Here is a 19,863-nt window from a genome sequence, read left to right as displayed (position 1 = left end):
CCCTACCCCCAACTCCAAACCCCCCATCACATACTGTCAGCAGTGGTCCAGCCCTGTCTTCCCCGTCTGTCACACTGGGCCACCTTGTGTCAGGTATACTCATGATCTACGAAGGTCTTTACCTTTGCCAGGGTGACATGGAACATTGTCTCCATCTGGTTTATGGGGCTGGCCCAAGGGCCTATCTGGGTCACCCTCCTGTGTAGAGATGTCTGGTAGCCAGAAACCTTAGCTCTGAAGGGTGATGGTGAAAATCACAGAAGCCAAGGGCTCACAGGGGAAGTCAGAGGGGACCTCTGAGGACAGCATCTTTAAACTTGGTGCAAAAATCACTTATCCCTCCTAGCTCAGCCCCTTATAAGCTTTCTGGTTCTTTTTCTTCCATGATGTGCTAATTTATGGGGAGGGGGTGAAATCAAGACAAGATTGGAAAATGTCACAGTAAGATGACCTATAAAATTATGGCTTAGAACAACATTTCCATCTTGGATGGCCTTTTGACTTTAGGGAGATAAAAAAAAAATCTACCAAGGGGTAGGGATCTGGCTATGGCTTTTTAGTGATTAGATTATCTTCAGTGATTGGAGCCCTTGCTTGGGCTTTGAGGGGCAGCCTTGGAACCAGTTATGTAGCAGAGAGGAAAGGACACAGGCCTTGGGGCTGAACAGACCTGGATTCAAATCCAGTTTTGCCCCTTACTAACTCAGCAAATTACTTAATCTTTTGAACCTCAGCTTTCTTGTCCATAAAATGGAGATAATAATATCCATACCTCAATTGGTTTATGGTTAGAATCAAATGAGTAACATAACCAAGTTCTTAGTACACTGTTTAGCACACAATAAGCATTCAATTAACTATTTCTTTTTTTTATTGTTTCCATAAAAAATTACATCCCTTCTCCATTAATACTCATAACTAATGATTGTAAGTGCTGATTATCTGCCAGGTTGCTAAGCAACAGTGACCCAGAGTTTCTGTATATCAGATTTTAAGAGTGGCTATGGGCTTTGTCTTTCAGCCCCATTTGCATATTCTTTAACCAAATATTGAGAAATGTCAGCATGTTGACCTTACCCAGACTCTATGTTCATTTTTGGGTACTTCATGAGAGAAGAGGATGGTGATTATCGAGGGGCCTAACATTCTTTACAGATATCTCAATCACTGTGCTTTAACGTAACAAAAAGTTGATTTCTCTCTTGCTTTAGTCTCTTCTGAGTAATCCTGGGCAGGCAGCCTTCTGTATAGTGTAGGAGCTGAGGTTCCTTCCACCTAAGCCTCGGCCCTCCTCTAAGGGCTTCAGAATTCTCTCCTTTGAGCTGTTGGTTGGAAAAAGAGTTGGTGGGGGAGCCGTCTACTTTTTAACCACTCTGACGAGAGACAATCGCTCCCACTCACATTCCACTGGCGAGCATAAGACACATGTGGCTGTAAGGGGACTGGAAACGTAGTTTCCTACTGATGGAGCAGCCATGGGCTTCCCCTGTGAATTGGCACCAGTCAGCTGCCTCTGCCACAAGAACTGTCCCTATTTACAGATGGAGAAACGCAGGCTTAGGAAACTTAATTAACTAGCCCAAGAGCTGAACCAAGAGGGGGTTGACTATAGAGCTTGCTGTGTTAATGGTCATTCCAAACTGCCTGTGACAGCAGGCACTGATTACAGGGGAAAGAAGAAGGAATTAGGAGAAAATGTATCCCTGGCTCATCTCTCTCCTCTGTTTGTAGCCACTCACCGGATGGAGCTCTTGAGTCCCACCCATTCTCGTTTCTCCAAAGTTTGCAGTTGAATTCCCAGGATGCAGAAAACAGACATGCAGCCCTCTATAATCTACTGTGAAGGTGTCTCATCCACCCATCTCTTCATGGCAAACCCATTTATTGTGACTCTTCCAGACAGGTGAGTTGGTTCTATTTTTAAGTGTCTCTAGAGAAATAGTCAGATGCTTCCTCCATAACCCACTCTAGTGTTTCAGTGTTCTGTTCCTATAGGAAACTCTGGGGTGCACCACCAGCTCCCATTCTTTGGGCCAGTACACCCATCCCTCAGCTGTTAAGTCTTGGCCACTATCCAATGTCAGCTGCACCGTTTCTCAAGAATTGTCCCTGGCCAGTGGGGACCTCCTCATTGAGAGATGCTTGGGAGATTATGCTCCCTCCTCCCTCTCAGGAGTTGTCTGCACCAGTGACCAACTGATACTAGGGTATACAAGCCTGGTCCCCTTGCCTTGAAGTGGCATGATTCCTTGGTGCTACTCAGGCTCCAGAGTTTCCTCTGGGGTCGGGCTGAGGCTAGACTTGCTCTGAGCCTACATCTTTGTCTTCTTCCCTGGCTCTTACCTGCTTCCCTAACTTCCTTACATCCTTATCCTGAAATCTCTCATATAAGAATACCAATATCTGCTTCTAGGGAACCAGCTCCAAAACAGTACCCAACTAGGAAATTCTTATTCTCCTAATCACAGGCTATCCTTGGGGTTATAGAAAACAGCCGATCATTCTTTGCAACTCCCTCTCTATTTGAAGACTTTTTAAATGCCTGTTTCTCTCCCAACTTCTGTTATCCAGTTCAACAATTCTAGCTCTGTTAACCACCCTGGTTTCATTTTAATGTCAACACCACTGCCCAGGACATGGGAGTCTAGAATTGAACCCATTTGGCAGGAAATGGGATAATGGAAGGATTGTTCCATAGAGCATCACTACTACAACTAACTATAAATAAAGATGAATGGTTTCACCAGCTCAAAGGACTTTCCCATGTGTATGTCATTCAGACATCATAGCTCTGTGGGAGGAAGTTCTATTTTTTTTAAATGAGGAAACTTGAGTAAATAGAGGTTAAGTGGGTTACTTAAATTCATGAAGCAAGCTAAAGACACAACTATCATAGCAAAGAGCAGAAAGAGTCTTTCTGACCTCCAGGCTGACCTTCATCCCTTCCCTGATCTATGACCTTGTACGGATCATTTTATGATTCTATTTCAGTGAAGAACTGTGTTTGGTGGATAGTATGAGAGACCCCAACATGGTGGTTTGAACACCCAAGCGTTTATTCTTCCACAAAAAAAGAGGACTGGAAGGGAAGCAGCCTAGGGGTGTAGGGCAACTTCACAAAGTCACCAGAGAACTGTGTTTGGTGGATAGTACGAGAGACCCCAACATGGTGGTTTGAACACCCAAGCGTTTATTCTTCCACAAAAAAAGAGGACTGGAAGGGAAGCAGCCTAGGGGTGTAGGGCAACTTCACAAAGTCACCAGAGACAAGAGAGGCCTACCTTTTCCATTTAAAGAGATTTCTAGGAATTGTCACACAGCACTTCTGTTCACTTCTCACTGCCTAGAACAAGAAACCAACATGACCCCACCTAAAGGCAAAGAAAGCTTAAACCTCCAAGCCATTCATTTCTAGGGTCTCTTCCAAATGTTAATGCCTAAGTTTGCATTCCTAACTTTATATTATTTTCAATCATCTTCAGGTATAATTTTTTTAAGCCATGACTATGTGTAAGTCACTATACCGGGCATAGTTAGATGACCAAAAGCAGGGATGGAGATGCGTTAGAACCACGAAGGGCTCTTCGCACGACACTCAGGGACTCTGATGTGCTCCTGTAGGCAAATATGTTGTGCTTCCTCTTCCCTTGACCTTCATGCTGATTCACGGTGGGTAATGAGATGGCATTGTCAGGAGTCTGTTGCACATGTGTAGATGCAAAAAGAAAGATTGAGAATCACATATCTAAGAGGGCGTGTCAGCCATAGCTTGTGTATTCTACAAAACATCCATATTCTATCTGTTTAGTTGTGCCCCACTTCTGGAAAGAACAAAGCAGCACCATGTTCATTATGATCAAACAAGGGTAAAGATGGTAAATGGAAATTCAGAAGGGAGAGCCTAGGTTGAAGAAGACTATCTCAACTTAGCACAAAACTTATCTCTGAGTTTCTTGGCTGGTTTCACAAGATTCCATGGCCACGGCCATCTGGCAAGAGAGGCATGGCCGTTCAGTAAGAGATAAAAGTGTCTTACATAGCACTGAACTCTGAGATTTATTTTGGCAGATTTGTATTAGAAGCATCAAATCCTAAAACACATGATGCATAATAATAATTCTGCAGAAAGTATGGAGGTTGTGTTTAAATAGTTGTTTCTTATATTGGGTCTGGAAAAGTCTAGAGTTAGATTTTTTTTTTTTTAACATTTATTTATTTTTGAGACAGAGACAGAGCCTGAATGGGGGAGAGTCAGAGAGAGGGAGATACAGAATCTGAAACAGGCTCCAGGCTCTGAGCTGTCAGCACAGAGCCCAACGCTGGGCTCAAACTCACGGACAGCGAGATCATGACCTGAGCCAAAGTCGGACGCTTAACCGACTGAGCCACCCAGGTGCCCCTGAGTTAGATTAAAAAAATTTTTTTTCAACGTTTTTTAATTTATTTTTGGGACAGAGAGAGACAGAGCATGAACGGGGGAGGGGCAGAGAGAGAGGGAGACACAGAATCAGAAACAGGCTCCAGGCTCTGAGCCATCAGCCCAGAGCCTGACGCGGGGCTCAAACTCCCGGACCGGGAGATCGTGACCTGGCTGAAGTCGGACGCCCAACCGACTACGCCACCCAGGCACCCCTAGCGTTTATTTTTTTGAGACAGAGCATGAACGAGGGAGGGTCAGAGAGAGAGGGAGACACAGAATCGGAAACAGGCTCCAGGCTCTGAGCCATCAGCCCAGAGCCTGACGCAGGGCTCGAACTCACGGACCGCGAGATCGTGACCTGGCTGATGTCGGACGCTTAACCGACTGCGCCACCCAGGCGCCCCTGAGTTAGATTTTAAATACCATATTATGTTGGCTCTAAAACACCATTGTTAATAGCTATGCCACTATTTTATGTATCACTAAGAAAGGGAAAATGCCAAATAATGACTTCCCATAGAATGAGAAGCCTGGAAAGCTTTCCATTGGGAGGCTGGTCTTTAGTTCTGCCTCTTGGTTCCAGTTCTATTGGGCCACTGAGTTTTTTCTTTTCTTTTCTTTTCTTTTCTTTTCTTTTCTTTTCTTTTCTTTTCTTTTCTTTTCTTGTTTTAGAGAGAAAGCGAGAGAGTATAGGGGGAGGGGCAGAGGGAGAGAGAGAGAGAATCTCAAGCAGGCCCCACACCCAGCATGAAGCCCAAGGCAGTCCTCAGTCCCACAACCCTGGGATCATGAGCAGGACCGGAATCAAGAGTCTCATCCTCAACCAACTCAGCCACCCAGGTGTCCTGGGCCCTTGGGCTTTAAGCAAACATCTTCACCATCTGATACTTTAGTTTTCTCATCTGCTACTTAAGGAGGGTTGGACCAGCTGAGCTGTAAAATGTCCTCTAGCTCTAGAATTATATTCTTTTGACTGGTTTCCTTATAGTGAGTAAAATGTTCTGAATAGAAGAGAGAGGTTCTAATGTTCTAGTGGATTGTCAAGTAATACGGATTTTCTTCTCTGGAATTACGTGAATAGGATCAATCAAGCTGCAGTTTATGGAGTCAAGTATGGGCTGGGTAATATCCCTTTAAAACATGACTTGCCAGGGTGCCTGGGTGGCTCAGTCGGCTAAGCATCTGACTATGGCTCAGGTCATGATCTTGCAGTTTGTGAGTTTGAGCCCCACATTGGGCTCTGTGCTGACAGCTCAGAGCCTAGAGCCTGCTTTGGATTTTGTGTTTCCGTCTTTCTCTGCCCTTCCCCTGCCTGCTCTCTCTCTCTCTCATAAATAAACATTAAAATTAAAAAAAAATAAAATAAAATAAAACATGACTTGCCAAATTCAAATGTGTTCAGGAACCAGAGAGTAACATAACTAAGTCAAACAGAGCAGGTATAATAAAATGGAAGTGGTGGGGACTGTGGCAAAGACTGGGTGTAATAAAATAGGGGGTGGTGTGGGCTGTGGGAAGCCAGAGGGCTCCGGTGCCCTCACCAGGAGGCAATCATCGGTTGGCTCTGGCTGTAGTTGCCAAACAGCAATGTGGGCCTGGGGTGCCAAATCTCCAGATTTTTTCAAAGGAAGGTAGAATTTTAATGTGAAGTCTCTGAAAGTTTAAACATTTTAGTAGCTGAGTTCCAACTTAAGAAACAACACTGCCGGGTGAACAAAACACTTCTTTGACTCGATATGGTCCCCCAAGTTAACAGTTTGTAATCTTTGCTTTAGGACCTTGGAGTCAATGTTTACTAAAGCTAATAAACAGCTTAATTAAATACCCAAGCATTTTAACATCCCTTGTTTGCTCATTTATATGGGAGAAAGATCATTTTAGGGGGTGTCCTAAGAACACATGATATTACCTCCCTCTTGTGGTTAAGGAACCAAAAGGAAGCAGGTTCCCACTTACTCGAAAGAGCTGCACACACAGCTTAGATTCAGAGCTTAGATTCCTGACTCTACCTGGTGCTCCTGCCATCATCTCCTTCTGCCATTCATACTGATGGGAAAGTCCCAGGCCAAAGCTACTCGCATCGACGTGTCCATGTGCACGGGGATTTCAGTGCTGGAAGCAGCCTAGTAGGCAGTGTCTGAACCTTGTTACATAGCAGGGAAAGAAAATGATTGGGAAATTTGGTGTTCATTCACGTTATCCTGTAATTACAGGATGTGGTTGAAATTGTAAGGACCAGCATATCGTAAGAAGTAGAAGAGGCCATATGAAATAGTAATTGGAAAATCACCAGAAAAGCAAAAGGGAGAATATCAAAAGGGATTCCAGAGACAATTATTATGGTTATTATTACTCACGGATGACTGTATCCAAGTGGATGGTTAATCTTATGTGTCAACTTGACTGAACTAGGGATGCCCAGAGAGGTGATAAAACATTGTTTCTGGACAAGTCTGTGAGGGTGTTTCTGGAAGAGATTAGATTTGAATCAGTAGATCAGGTAAAGAAGATTACCCACCCCAATGCAGGTGGGTACCTTCCAGTCTGTCGGAGGCCTGAATAGAAGAAAAAGGTGGAGGAAGGGTGAATTTGCTCTCTTCCGAGCTGAGAAGTCCTCCTTCTCCTGCCCTACTCTCGGGCCTTTGGACTTGGTTTGGGACTTAATCACTGTTTCCCCTGGTTCTCTGGCTTTTGGGTTTGAGCTGGAACTGTATCACCAGCTTTCATGGGCTCCCGCTCCTCTCGAGCAAGAGGGAGAGAGAGAGAGGAGAGGGAGAGGGAGAGCGAGATCCCGTGGCAGCTCGTGGGACTTTTCAGCCTCCATAATCACATGAGTCAATCCCTCATAATATAACTCTCTCTCTCTCTCTCTCTCTCTCTCCCCCCACCCCCCCCCCCGTGTGTGTGTGTGTGTGTGTGTGTGTGTGTGTGTGCACGCGCACATGTATTTGCTTAATAACTGCTGTTTGGGCACTATTATGTTCCAGGTAAATATAAGCAATGGAGAGACAATAGGAGCAAGACAGCCATGGTTCGGGGGGCACCTGGGTGGCTCAGTCAGTTAAATGACTGCCTCTTGATTTCCACGTAGGTCATGATCTCACAGTTTGTGAGATCAAGCCCTGTAGCAGGTGCAGAGCCTGCTTGGGATTCTCTCTCCCTCTCTCCCTCTCATGTTTTCTCTCTCTCTGAAAATAAATGAACATTAAAAGAGAAAAGACAGACATGGTTCCTTTTCTCCCAAAGCTTCCTGTAAAGTAGAGGAAACAGACACATAAATTAGCAGGAAGCATGGACCCTGAATACTTAAGCTCAAAAGATGAATTAGCTCTCCCCTGCCAAGCCTTTGACTAAGTTTCCATATTGTTCACTTTGTCACAGTTTGCTCCTCAGTGGAAATACTAGCAGTGTGCATTGTAATCCTCTGCTTAGAAATGTAAACTTGGATTTGAGAAAGACATGAGGCTAAGAATGGCACCTTAAAAATTAGCATTAGCGTAACCGGAAAAGGAGTAAGAAGACCGGGGTTCTTGTCTTGTGTCTCCTACTTAATCACTGTGTGAACTTGGGCAAATCACACACCTCTCGAAGCCTCAGCTCCTTTTCTTTCCTTTTTTTTAAGGTTTAAAAAAAAGTTTTACTTATTTATTTTGGGGGGGGGGAACCAATGAACACTTGGAAGGGGCAGAGAGAGAGGGAGAGAGAAAATCCCAAGCAGGCTCCACACTGCCAGCGCGGAGCCCAATGTGGGGCTCAAACCCACGAAATATGAAATCACGACCTGAGCCGAAATCAAGAGTGGGACGTTTAACCTTCTGAGCCACCCAGGCACCCCTCATCTCCTTTTCTTTAAGTAAGAGTATTAGCCTCTTTCAGGACTGTCAGGATGAGTTAATGATGTATTGTGATCCTGAAATGCCTCAATAAATGGTTAGCTTTATTATTATGACTTCCAGGCTTCTAAAACGTATTAAAAGGATATCTTGCATACAAAGAGTGAGTCAATGTAAACTACAGACCAGAGTTAACAATAACGTGTCAATATTAGCTTATCAATTGTAACAACTGTACTGCATTTGGATGTACAAGATGCTAATGATAGGAGAGATTGTGTGTGACGAGGGGGAGAAGGAAAATACAGGAACTCGGGGTGCTGCTGCTCAAGTCTTCTGTAAACCTCAAAGTGCTCTAAAAAAATAAACTCTATTCATTAAAAAAAGATCAAAAAGGTCTTTAGTATTACCAATCTGTTAAATTTATAATCTGCCAAGGAAAGGCATATTTTGTTCCATACTAAACTGAATGAGTTTACCCTGTCGGTCTGCTAAGAGAAGATTTTTTCCAGATAGAACAAAAGTGAGCTTTGGTCCAGCCTCTCTGATAAATCATAAATCACACGTCACTGGGGTCAAGTAAGTGTGGTTCCCTATGCTTGCCAATGGAAGGCACCCACTTTTTGTGACCTGACATGGAAATATATGAGGTGTCAGTTCCCCCAGTATCAGAACTTCACTATACTTTCATCTAGACCAGCAAGGATTGGTCAATGTAGGAGAACTTGGTTTTCTTCTGTCTGAAGTCCCCCTTCCATCTTCAAAATGTGCACAGCACCATTGAAAATGTATGTATGTATGTACGTATATTTATTCATTTTTGACAGACAGAGAGAGACAGAGCTTGAGCAGGGGAGGAGCAGAGAGAGAGAGAGGGAGACACAGAATCTGAAGTAGGCTCCGGGCTCCGAACCATCAGCACAGCACAGAGCCTGATGTGAGGCTCAAACTCACTGACCGCGAGATCATGACCTGAGCCAAAGTTGGACGCTTAACCGACTGAGCCACCCAGGCGCCCCTGCTTTCCCGTTTATTTGAACTCACTTTGGGAGTGGAGAAGATTTGCTTTTCTAATATAGGATAATGGCAGAAAAGGGGAAGAAAAAGGTTCTTAAGTGTATCCCACAGGATACATATTTGGTTGCAAAGGTTTTTATGTTTTTTGGGTTTTTTGGGGTTTTGTTTGCAATGTTTTTATAGTGTTTTCCAATGCTTCCAACTGCTGAGATGAGTTAATAAAAAGGAGATTACTGTGTAAAGTCAAGTCTCAGTTGCCTGGAATTAACTTCCGCCTTGATCCAGGTATGGACAAAGTAAAAATTAAACTACATTGTCTTAGATTAGGGGTCGAAACAAAGTTTGGCATCACTAGAAGAGGCAGGAAAAGTAAAATCTGAGACTCCCTGGGAAATCCTCAAAAAAGCCCCCCCTTTAACTTAATAGATTGTACAATGTAGAAAGAGCACAACAAAATGAGACCTTCTCTCTCTTTCCCCACATGTTAGTTTCAATGTCCTCTGATTGATATCACTTCCTTCCTTCTACCCGTATTGAGTCCACTCGCATTATTCATAATAGTTATGTTCTATAAAGTCACCGTGAACACTGAATTAGTGAGTCCTGAACCAGTGCTTCCAAGGGAAATACAGGGTTAGGTGCCTGGGAGGGTCTGGCTACAACATCCATATATAATCCATACATAACCTACTTTCACAGGTGTTTCTGTTCAAAGACACCTTGTTTTATATATACTGTTGATTCATTAACATTGACCTCACTGCCAACAGCATCATAACTCAAGCCTGAACAAAGCTTCTCTCACACATGTTTTCTCCATAGGGCACACCACAGCTGTCTCACACTTAGGAACCCTAGACAACACTCTAGCATCATGGGTGGAACAGTTTGAAACATCGCTAACAAACAGCACAAAAGTTGCAAAAAACATGGCAGTCTTCATTTGCAGTACGGGAGTGAAAGCAAGAAGGCCGAGCGCTGTCTTGCTCGGCTGGGGATATGTGCATTGAGAGACTCCAACTTTTCCCTGCTCCGAGCATGAGCATGGTCAGCACTGAAATATTGCTTCTGGAGTTACGAATAGATTTGATTACGTAGAAGAGTTTGCAGATACGGAATCTGATAGTGTTGGGGCTCCACGTACGTTCGATCCTTCCTTTCTCCCCTTCTCCCACATTAGCAGCATTTCGCTCTTCTCACTTTTCATATGTTGAAAAACTTCTGTCTCCTGCTTCTCTCCAGTTACTGCCTTATCTCTCTGCTCTTCTTCTCAGATCAAGTTCTTGCCAGAGAATGTCAAGTCCTCATCTTAAAAGAGAGGTCCCTGTTTGCTTTTTCCACCTGTTGTCTCCTACTTCTTGCCTATGTCCTTTGGGCTTTTTCATTCCCAAAACTCTACAGGAACTGCTCTTGCCAGAGTTGGTAATGGTTTTCATCTTGTCAATGTCATGTCCTTGTCTCCTTTGACCTCAGTGAAGCACTTGGCACTAGGGTGAACCAGTTCTGCCCCTGAAGCACTCACTTCCTGGACTTCCAAGCACCACCCTCCCCTGGTCCTTCTCCTCGTGGGGTGTTGAGCTTCAGTCTCCTTTTTTTGACTGTCCTGTCTTCCTCTCTCTGACCTTAGGTCATTACTCTCACCTAGGGAGAGTAAAAGTAGGAGAGTAAAAAGTGGGAGAGTAAAAGTGACTCTCCCTTGTCACTTGTGTGGTTTCAAGTAGACCACCCATGGGCTGATGATGCTCAAATCTGTCTTCACCCCAAAACTCTCCTGAACTCCAGATGCACATCTAGCTGCCAACTGCACATTACAGCTTAAAGCTCCTGAAGGACTGCAGTGTGTTCAGGTCAATGTGTCTAAAGTTGAGCGCATCACTCACCGCTCAAAACTGCTGGTTCCTAACTTTCGTGGAAGTCAGAAATACGGAAGGCAGGTTTTGTCTCCCCTTCCCTTATCCGGCCACACATCCTGCAGCTCCGTTGCCCCGATACCTCTAAATCTACCCACCCCTGATCATGCCACCGCCAGTACTTTGGTGTCATCAGCCATGGTCTTCCATGATAATATTGCAACAACCTCCCAGTTCGTCTTCTGATTTTCATCTTGTCCCTCTTCAACTACTCCTCTGGCAGTGATCTTTCTAAAGTTCAAATCTTATTGCAAAACTGTCCTGCTTAAAGGCTTTCAACAGGTCCTTGCTGTCCCAGTCTAAAATCCTAACTCCTTATCAGGGCTCTTAAGTTGCTCTGTGGTCTGAATGACACTTAGCTCTCCAGCCAGATCTCTCACCATCCTTCCCTTCCAGGTCTGGCCCTACACATCATGCTTATATTGACTCTCTGTAGTTCCCTAAAAACTACTTGCTCTTGACTTCAAGCCTTTAGAAGAGCTGGTGACCACCCTCCCTGCCCCCCCTCCACCCCCCGCCACCATATCCCTATCCCTTCATCTGGGAAACAACTACTCAGCCACTTATATGTCACTTTTTCCAGGAAGCCCTCCCTGTTGCCCCCTCCCCTAGATCTATGGTTAGGTCTCTCCTCTGCGCATCTTCACCACACCCTACCTACCCCAATTGTAGTATCTTTCTGTCTGTAATGGAAATCTACCATATCTTTTTACACCTCTAGACTGGACATTCCCTGAGGCTAGGGAATGGATCTTGTTCATCATTAGGTTCCTGCTTCCGAGAAAAGTGCTTGGCATATAATAGGCACTCAATAAATGTTGGCTGAGTGAATACGTGGCTGTATCTGGCTCTTATTTTGGACCACTGTCTCTTGTAGCTCCTTAAAAGAAACGGAATAAAACGATGAAAGCATATTAAAAATTACGGTCTTTCATGTCCAGTCTTCTAAGTGGGGGGTTTCCTCCACCTATCCTCACTTTTTCCCCCCAAATAAAAATAACCATGGCGAGAATGTTAACGGCTAACTCGCCAAGCACTTGACAGTGTACTGGGTACTGTACTATGTTCTTTCATGTATAAAGCATTTATTGCCCACAATAACCCTACAGGGTGGTGTTATCTCTGTCCCCATCTTACAGATGAGGAAGAAGAATGAGTCCTTTGCCAAGATCACAAGTCTAATGAGTGGTAGAGTGCCTATGACTTTTCATAATTCAACAGGAACAAAATAGTAGAAAACAATGTTTTATTCTTGGGAAGACTTAAGAACTTGAAATTGTTTTTAAGCTCAGAAATTGACTTGGTGGCTGTATTTGGACTGTGAATGTAATGCTGGGAACCCGTATTTTCGTGCCTCATAGATGTCTTGATGATTCTTATCCCTTTTCTCTTTCCCTGGGTGAATCCTTACCATGATGGAGTTGACTTTTGGGGGTGGGGGGTAGACCCAATTGTGCTGGGAATGTGACGAGATGTTCAGAACAGGCAGGTGCGAGCACCCTCCAAAGGTGGGGAGGCCTGCTGCTTTGCTCTTTTGCACTAGCCTTTGCTACTTTGCTTTCCCTTCCCCTCAGTCCCTTGTCCTATAGAAATGTATCTGGGGACACTTAGGTGTGTCTCTCTTCTCACATCTCCTTTCGTGATTTCACTCTCTGCCCCATGAGACCTGTAGCCATGATTATAATAGCCCTGTTTATTGAGCACTTACTGTGTGCCAGGCACTGTACCAAGCATTCTGCTTTTAATTAATGCATTTCATCCTCACAACTACCCTACAGAAGTAAGATGATCCCATTTTAGAGATGGGGAAACCAAGTCTCAGACAAGTGAAGCTGTATTAGTTCCTACTGGTACTGTAACAAATGGCCATAAACCTAGTGACTTAAGACAATATGGATGTATTTATTCTTATAGATCTGGAAGTCAGAAGTCCAAAATTATTCTCACTGGGCTAACGGCAAGGTACTGGCAGAGCTGTTTCTTCTGGAGGCTCCAGGAGGAAGATCTGTTTCCTTTGCCTTCTTCAGCTTCTAGAGGCTGCCACATCCTTGGATCCCTTTCTCACACCATTCCAGCCTCTGCTTCTGTCATTACATCCTCTCTGAATTCCCTGCATCCCTTTTAGGACCCTAGTGATTACCTCAGGGCCACATCAATAATTCAGGTTAATCTCCCTATCTCAAGATCTTTAACTTAATCACAACTGCAAAGCCCCTTTTCCGTGTCAGGTAAGGTATTTGTATGTGGGGCCTTTGACGGGGTGGGGGGGGGGAGCTATTATTCACCCTACCACAATGTCACAGAGTGTAACCATAACTTTCCACTAGTGAGCCTACATCCTTCAAGAGTGATTTTTCTTTAGTGAGGCCAAACTTATTCTCTATTAAACAGTGCATCCTAGTTTCGAGGGACCACCTGTTTCTGCCCCCAACTCTTTGCAGCTAGAGCAGGAATTCTCAGTGCTGGCTATGTATTAGAATCACCTAAAGAACTTTTAAAACCTACCTAGGGTGCCCGGGTGGCTCAGTCGGTTGAGCATCCGACTTGGGCTCAGGTCATGATCTTGCGGTTTTTGAGTTCGAGCCCCATGTCGGGCTCTGTACTGACAGCTCGGAGCCTGAAGCCTGCTTTGGATCCTCTGTCTCCTTCTCTCTCTGCCCATCCCCTGCTTGTGCTCTGTTTCTCTCTGTCTCTTAAAAATAAATAAATAAATAAATGTAAAATAAATAAATAAATAAAACCTACCTAAGCCAGGATCTACCCCATATCAATTAAAATCAGAATTTCTAAAGGTGGGGCTTGAGCACTTGGCAGGCTAGAGCCTGTCTCCAGATGATTTTAATACATAGCTAGCTCTGAGAGCCACCACATTAGGGAGAAGCACTGGCCAACTCTCAGAGCAGGAGGCTGAGTCCAAAGAGGAAAGATTATTTCTAATGATAAATGGCAAGAAAATGAACTTTTAAGTCACTTATCACTGGTTTAGCATCCTCACTTGTGCTATGTCTTAGCTGTGTGGCCTTGGACAGATTAGTTGATGTATCTGGTCTCAGCTGTTTGTTTCAGATAATAATAATGGCTCCCATGGGTGTGCGATAACAACCATCATAAATGAAAGCCTTAGCTGAATGCTGACAGGCCTCCAGTAGGGGGCAGTGTAGCCTTCTTTGCAACCCACCTCCATCCTGCCTTGAGAAGAGGTTACCATGCCTCTCCTAATAATAGAATTCCCTTGGCTCCAATTTTCCAGCTCAGAGAAGGCTGAATTGACCTACTTTGGTTATGGCTGACTTCCCTTTCCTTCTTGGTGTTGTCCTCCATCTTCAGTCCTGGAGTCCTTTTGCATCTCTTGATCATGCTGAGTCCCAGGGACAGCAAGGGAAGCCTTCTCTGATCATCCAGTCTTTCAGAAGGTCAGGATGTTACTGGGTCTCTTGGTTGATGTCAAGCAATCAAGCTGTCCACTTGAAAAGAGTGACTTATGCCCTTAGAAGGGAATCGCTCACGGTAAGTGGCTGCGGGTGGAGAGCTGAAAATTTCCCTTTGGGCTGAGGATACAATGAGAAGTTGAAAACTTGGCTGCATTGGAGAAATATTTTTAATGGAAAGAGTTCTCAGGGATGGAAGGAATGGGCCAGACTGCTTCCTACTGAGGGTTTGCTAGAGTGGATAGTCCCTGGTGCTCCTCTCCCCTCCTCTGTTACTTCTCCTTCTTGAAGATATTAGAAAGGGCAGATGAGATGGAGATGATTCAGCAACTGGAGCTGGGTGTGTTTGGCTGGCCCGCAACGCTCCTGACCGCTGTGTTGGGTTAATAGCATTAATGGAAAGCGTTCCGGGACTGAATGAGGGAGCAGGGCTCTGGCAAGGTCACTTTCCACTAGGGACTGCCAAAACTGATGTCACCAGGGACTTTCATTTGCTCTCAACCTCTCATTCTTTTGGGTGCAGAATCATGGAATAATCCTACCGCGCTCCTGTTGCCAAAGTTTGTTTCTCGTTATTCGTTCAGGTAGTATCTTATTTTCATAAAGCCTATTCTATTACCCAACTTGGTTTTTAAAGATTATTTCCATGTCCCAGCCCTTGCTAATGAGTCAGCAGGCATTCAGCAAGCACCTGCTGTGACTGAACATCGTGCTAACTGGTGAGGGAGATGGCTAAGGACACCCAGGCATGGTGCCCGCCATGGAATCTAATTGGGAACCTAACAGTCACATGCACAGAATAACATGAGGAAGATGACTGTTGGGAGCTCGTGGAGCTTGGGGGCAGGGTTACTGAGGTCTCTGGTGGCCCCGGGAAGACAGCGTGGAGGAGGTGAGCCCTGAGGAGCATGGGTAGAACTTAGATAGAGAAAATAAGGGTATTCCAGCGTGGGTCCAGGGCAATTATGAAGATAAATAATACCCAAAACAATAGCGTAAGCAAGCCAGCTATCCGTTGGAGTATCCTGGCTCCCAGATATCTAGACAACCTGAACATAGGCACACATTTGGCACCTTTCCCAAGACTTCTGTGTCATCTGAGCGAAGAGGCATTAGCTTCCTAAGGTCACCCCAGGCTCTGGGCTCTGCTTTGGTGTGCAGTGTGTCTGCTCCACCTCACTTCTAGAGGCCAGTGAAATGGCTGAGCCTCAGGGGCAGCAGGGCGCTGCCCCTGTGCCTGTGTGTGTGCATGTGCAGTGTCCTTGGAGAGAAGTCCCCAGTCATTCCACATTGGACCACAGGATCAGGGCAGCAAAGGAGCCGTGGCTACCATGTGAGGAACAACCCCCACCCCAGTGCAGCTGGTCATTCCTACAATCCCTCTGCCCTCTTTGCCACATGCTCAATTTATTCCAAATGGATTCTGCAGCATCTGTGTGTCCACAAAACTTATTGTCTCCTGAGGAGATGGAGAGATGCCCAGCTGAAGTTTTGGGACTGGCAGCTGAATTGATGGGCCTATTATCTGGTTAAAAGATTGCAGGCTGAGGGCTTAGAAATTCCCGGTGCCCATCTGGCTTGAGGAAGTATCTAGGTCCTGCCGCATCGGTGTGCCACAGGAACTTCAGGGCCTGCTCCCCACCAGCACAGGCCGTCCTCTGGGCACTTGCCCAGATCAATAGTGCAGGTGTGATTGCTAATTTAGCCACGGTGATGGGATGGCTGTGGGAGAAGGGCCCAGTTCTGAAATGCTGGCATAAAAGCAGTGAGTCCTTGATTTTGTGATACTTAGCCAAGTACCAAGAAAAGCCAAGGCTGAGTGTTCTGAGGGCATAAGAAACACGTGGAAAGAACATTGGAAATTCATCTTTAAAAAAACAAGATGCTACATTAAAAAATTTCCCTTCAGAAGGGAAGTGTGTAACAATTCACATTGCCTATTTAAAATTCTGACACATGGCCTTATCCAGCTGTTTTTAATGAAACTCTATGTACCACCCATTGGGAAGATTCAAACGTGGTGAATAAGGTCCATCATTTCTATTACAGGTTAGCACCTATCTGAATGCCAAGGATCTATGGGCACTTAATTATTCTTTATCCCTTTTTCTATTTCATCAAAGTTAACTCCTGGACTAGTGGGTCTAAACTTTATTGTATTTAAGAATTTCTTGTTGGAGGGGGGAGAGGGGAGGCTTGGGTTGGACCAGGCCCCAGAATTCAGCATTTTATTAAGCAACCCCAGACAATTCTAATGAAGGAAGTCCACAGATGATGATTTGGGACATAGCAGAAGATGGTTGGGGTTCTGGTTTACACACTTGAATTTAATAAATATTGTATATCATGACCTATGACACCTTATATTCACCTGCTTTCTCGAATCTGATTCTCTGTGAGGTGCAGGGGCAGATGTTATTCTCATTTTATGGCCAAAGACTCTAATGTTCAGAGATGCTGTGATTTGGGATTCACAGCTGGGAAGTACCTGCGAGTTGAGACTCCTTGGGCAGTGCTCTTTCTTTCAGCCCCTGCCACCCTACCTTCCGCCCACATGGCCCGCTAGGTGATGACATCAGCATTTCTTCCCATCTCTTTGTCTAGGTTCTAAATTATGAAAAGAGGGAGAGGAAAAGGTTCTGCATACTGTTATGTTAGAATTAAATCTTTGGTTAGCGTGAGGCTGTGCTTGATAAATGTTCAATGGTCTGGTCATTTCAACTCAGCACTTTAAGCCAGAGGAGAAGGGTCCAAGCATGCTGTTGCTGCTACCAAACAAAAGTCACTCAAAGAGCTGGCTTACCCCTGTCACCAAGCACCCCTAACCATGCCCCCACTCCAGAACTCCTTCTGACCCTTAGGAAAGAGTCTGTTAGTTGATGAAAACTTTTCCTCAGTGAGATAGAGTATATTTAAAATGTTTGAAAATGGAATGCTGTTCCCAAGAATGATCAATGGACTAGAAGCTGCCCAGAAAGCAGGAAAAGAACTCATGGTGGAGAACAAAGCATTGGGGGCCACTTTCCAACTCCAGTTGTGCTGATAAAATAATAACAGCTCCCACTACTGACCAATTCCGGTGTACCGGATGCCGCAGTCCTCACATTAAGTAATGTATTGAGCATCAGTGTCCCCATTAATAGACAGAGAAACTGAGGCTCAAAGATGTCAAGGGCTTTGGCCTAGGCCACGCTGCTGAGTACCAGAAGTGGAATTCTAGCCCAGGCGTGAGCCCTGCAATTGTGACCCCTATGAGGCCTTTGACCATGAGATGGAAATGAGATTGTTAACATGGATGTGTCACGTAAGCCAAGTTAACCAGCTTTAGCTCAGGCCCCACTTGGGAGCGGTCGTCCATTGTGTTCTTCTAACACCCGGTCCAATCCTGCAGCAAATCCTGTTGACTCTACCTCAGAATATACCCCTAATCCCACCAATTCTCTCCTTGCCAGCACTCTCCTCTCTTCTCCATCATCTCTGGCCCGAATGATTCTAGACCCCCCTGTCTGGGTTTCCAGCCTCCACTCTTGGTCCCTGTGGTCTTCCCTCAACAATGCAGCCACAATGATTCTGTTCAAATATAGCTCAGCTCTTGTAACTCCTCTGCTCAAACCTCTACAGTGGCTCACCATTTCCCTGAGGGTAAAAGTCAAGTGCCTCTGGTGGCTCGTGAGTCCTGTGCACCCGTCCCTTCACCACGGCCCCCACCCTGACATTCTTCTTGGGTTTCATCTTCCCCTACTCAATCTGTTCCAGTGTATGCTTGGGGACAAGGGGGATGCGGGTGCCCTGGCACACTCCCACCTCAGAGCCTTTGCACTTAGGTAGGCCGGCTACCTAGAGCGCCCTCCTGCTCTCCAAACCCATGTGGTCTCCTCCCTCCCTACCTCAGGTCTTTGCTCAGATATCTCCTTCTCAGAGAGGCCCTGTTTATTTAAAAAAAATTTTTAATGTTTATTTATTTTTGAGAGAGACAGAGACAGAATGTGAGTGGGTTAGGGGCAGAGAGACAGGGAGACACAGAATCTCAAGCAGCCTCCAGGCTCTGAGCTGTCAGCACAGAGCCCGACGTGGGGCTCGAACCCACAAGCTGTGGGATCCTGACCTGAGCCGAAGTCGGACGCTCAACCGACTGAGCCACCCAGACGCCCAAAAGAGAGGCCCTGTTTAAAACTGCATCCCCAATACTCTCTGCTCCCCTCATTTTATTTTTCCGTATCTGAGATATGTGTCTCTGTGTTTTTGAAACTGTGATAAAATACACATGCCACCTTTTTTTTTTTTTTAAATAGAGCTCAGTGGCATTAAGTACCTTCACAATGTTGTGCAACCGTCTCCACAACTCTTTTCATCTTGCACAAGTGAAACTCTGTCTTCATTAAACAAAAGTCCTTTCTCCTCCCCCAGCCTCTGGAAACCACCATAGTATTTTTTTTGTCTCTATGAATTTGACTACGCTCAGTATCTCCTGTACGTAGAATCACATAGTATTTGTCTTTCTGTGGCAGGTGTATTTTACTGAGCGTAGTATCCTTCAACGTTCATCCATGGGGTAGTGTGGGCCAGAATTTCCTTCCTTTTAAAGGCTGAATAATATTCCATTATGTGTATATATCAGTTAAAACGGACTCACGATGATTCAGGAAATAGCAGGCCTGGCCACCACGCATGGACTGAATTCCGCCATGTGTGAGGCACCATGATAAAGCATCACAGTCAACAAGCCAGTGTATTCTCACTTGACGGGTGATCAAAGTGAGGCTTTAAAAGTTTAGTTTACTCATCCCTTACATATAGCACGTAGTAGCAAAGCCAGGACTTGTCTCAGTGCTCTGAGACGGGTCAGCAAACTATAGCCTGTGGGCCGAATGTTGCCTGTTTCTCTACATCCCTGGAACTAATAATAGTTTTTCAAGGGTTTAAACAACCCCCGGAGAAGGAAGAACAATTTGCAACAAAGACCATATGTACAGTACAGCACCTAAAATTTTTCCTGTCTGGCCCTTTACAAAACACAATTCGTCTGTCAGCGACCCGTCCTTTATCAGGGAGGGAGAACATTTAGTATCCCACATTCCTTGACTCATTCTAACCCTCAGATCTCTGTTTCTACATATCCCCCAAGAGACTTGATACTTGTTTTGATCTTGTTGACAACACACAAGTGTGGGAGTTCTCCAGAAAACCCCAGGCGGTGGCGGTGGGGGGGGGGGTGCTCCTGAGGATGAAGAATACGGAGTCTTCAGCTTTTGGTT

The sequence above is a fragment of the Prionailurus bengalensis genome, chromosome B4, assembly GCF_016509475.1.
Source record: "Prionailurus bengalensis isolate Pbe53 chromosome B4, Fcat_Pben_1.1_paternal_pri, whole genome shotgun sequence".
In the NCBI taxonomy this organism is placed as follows: Eukaryota; Metazoa; Chordata; class Mammalia; order Carnivora; family Felidae; genus Prionailurus; species Prionailurus bengalensis.
The sequence above is the reverse complement of the archived record's forward strand: the minus strand, read 5'-3'. Positions refer to the sequence as shown.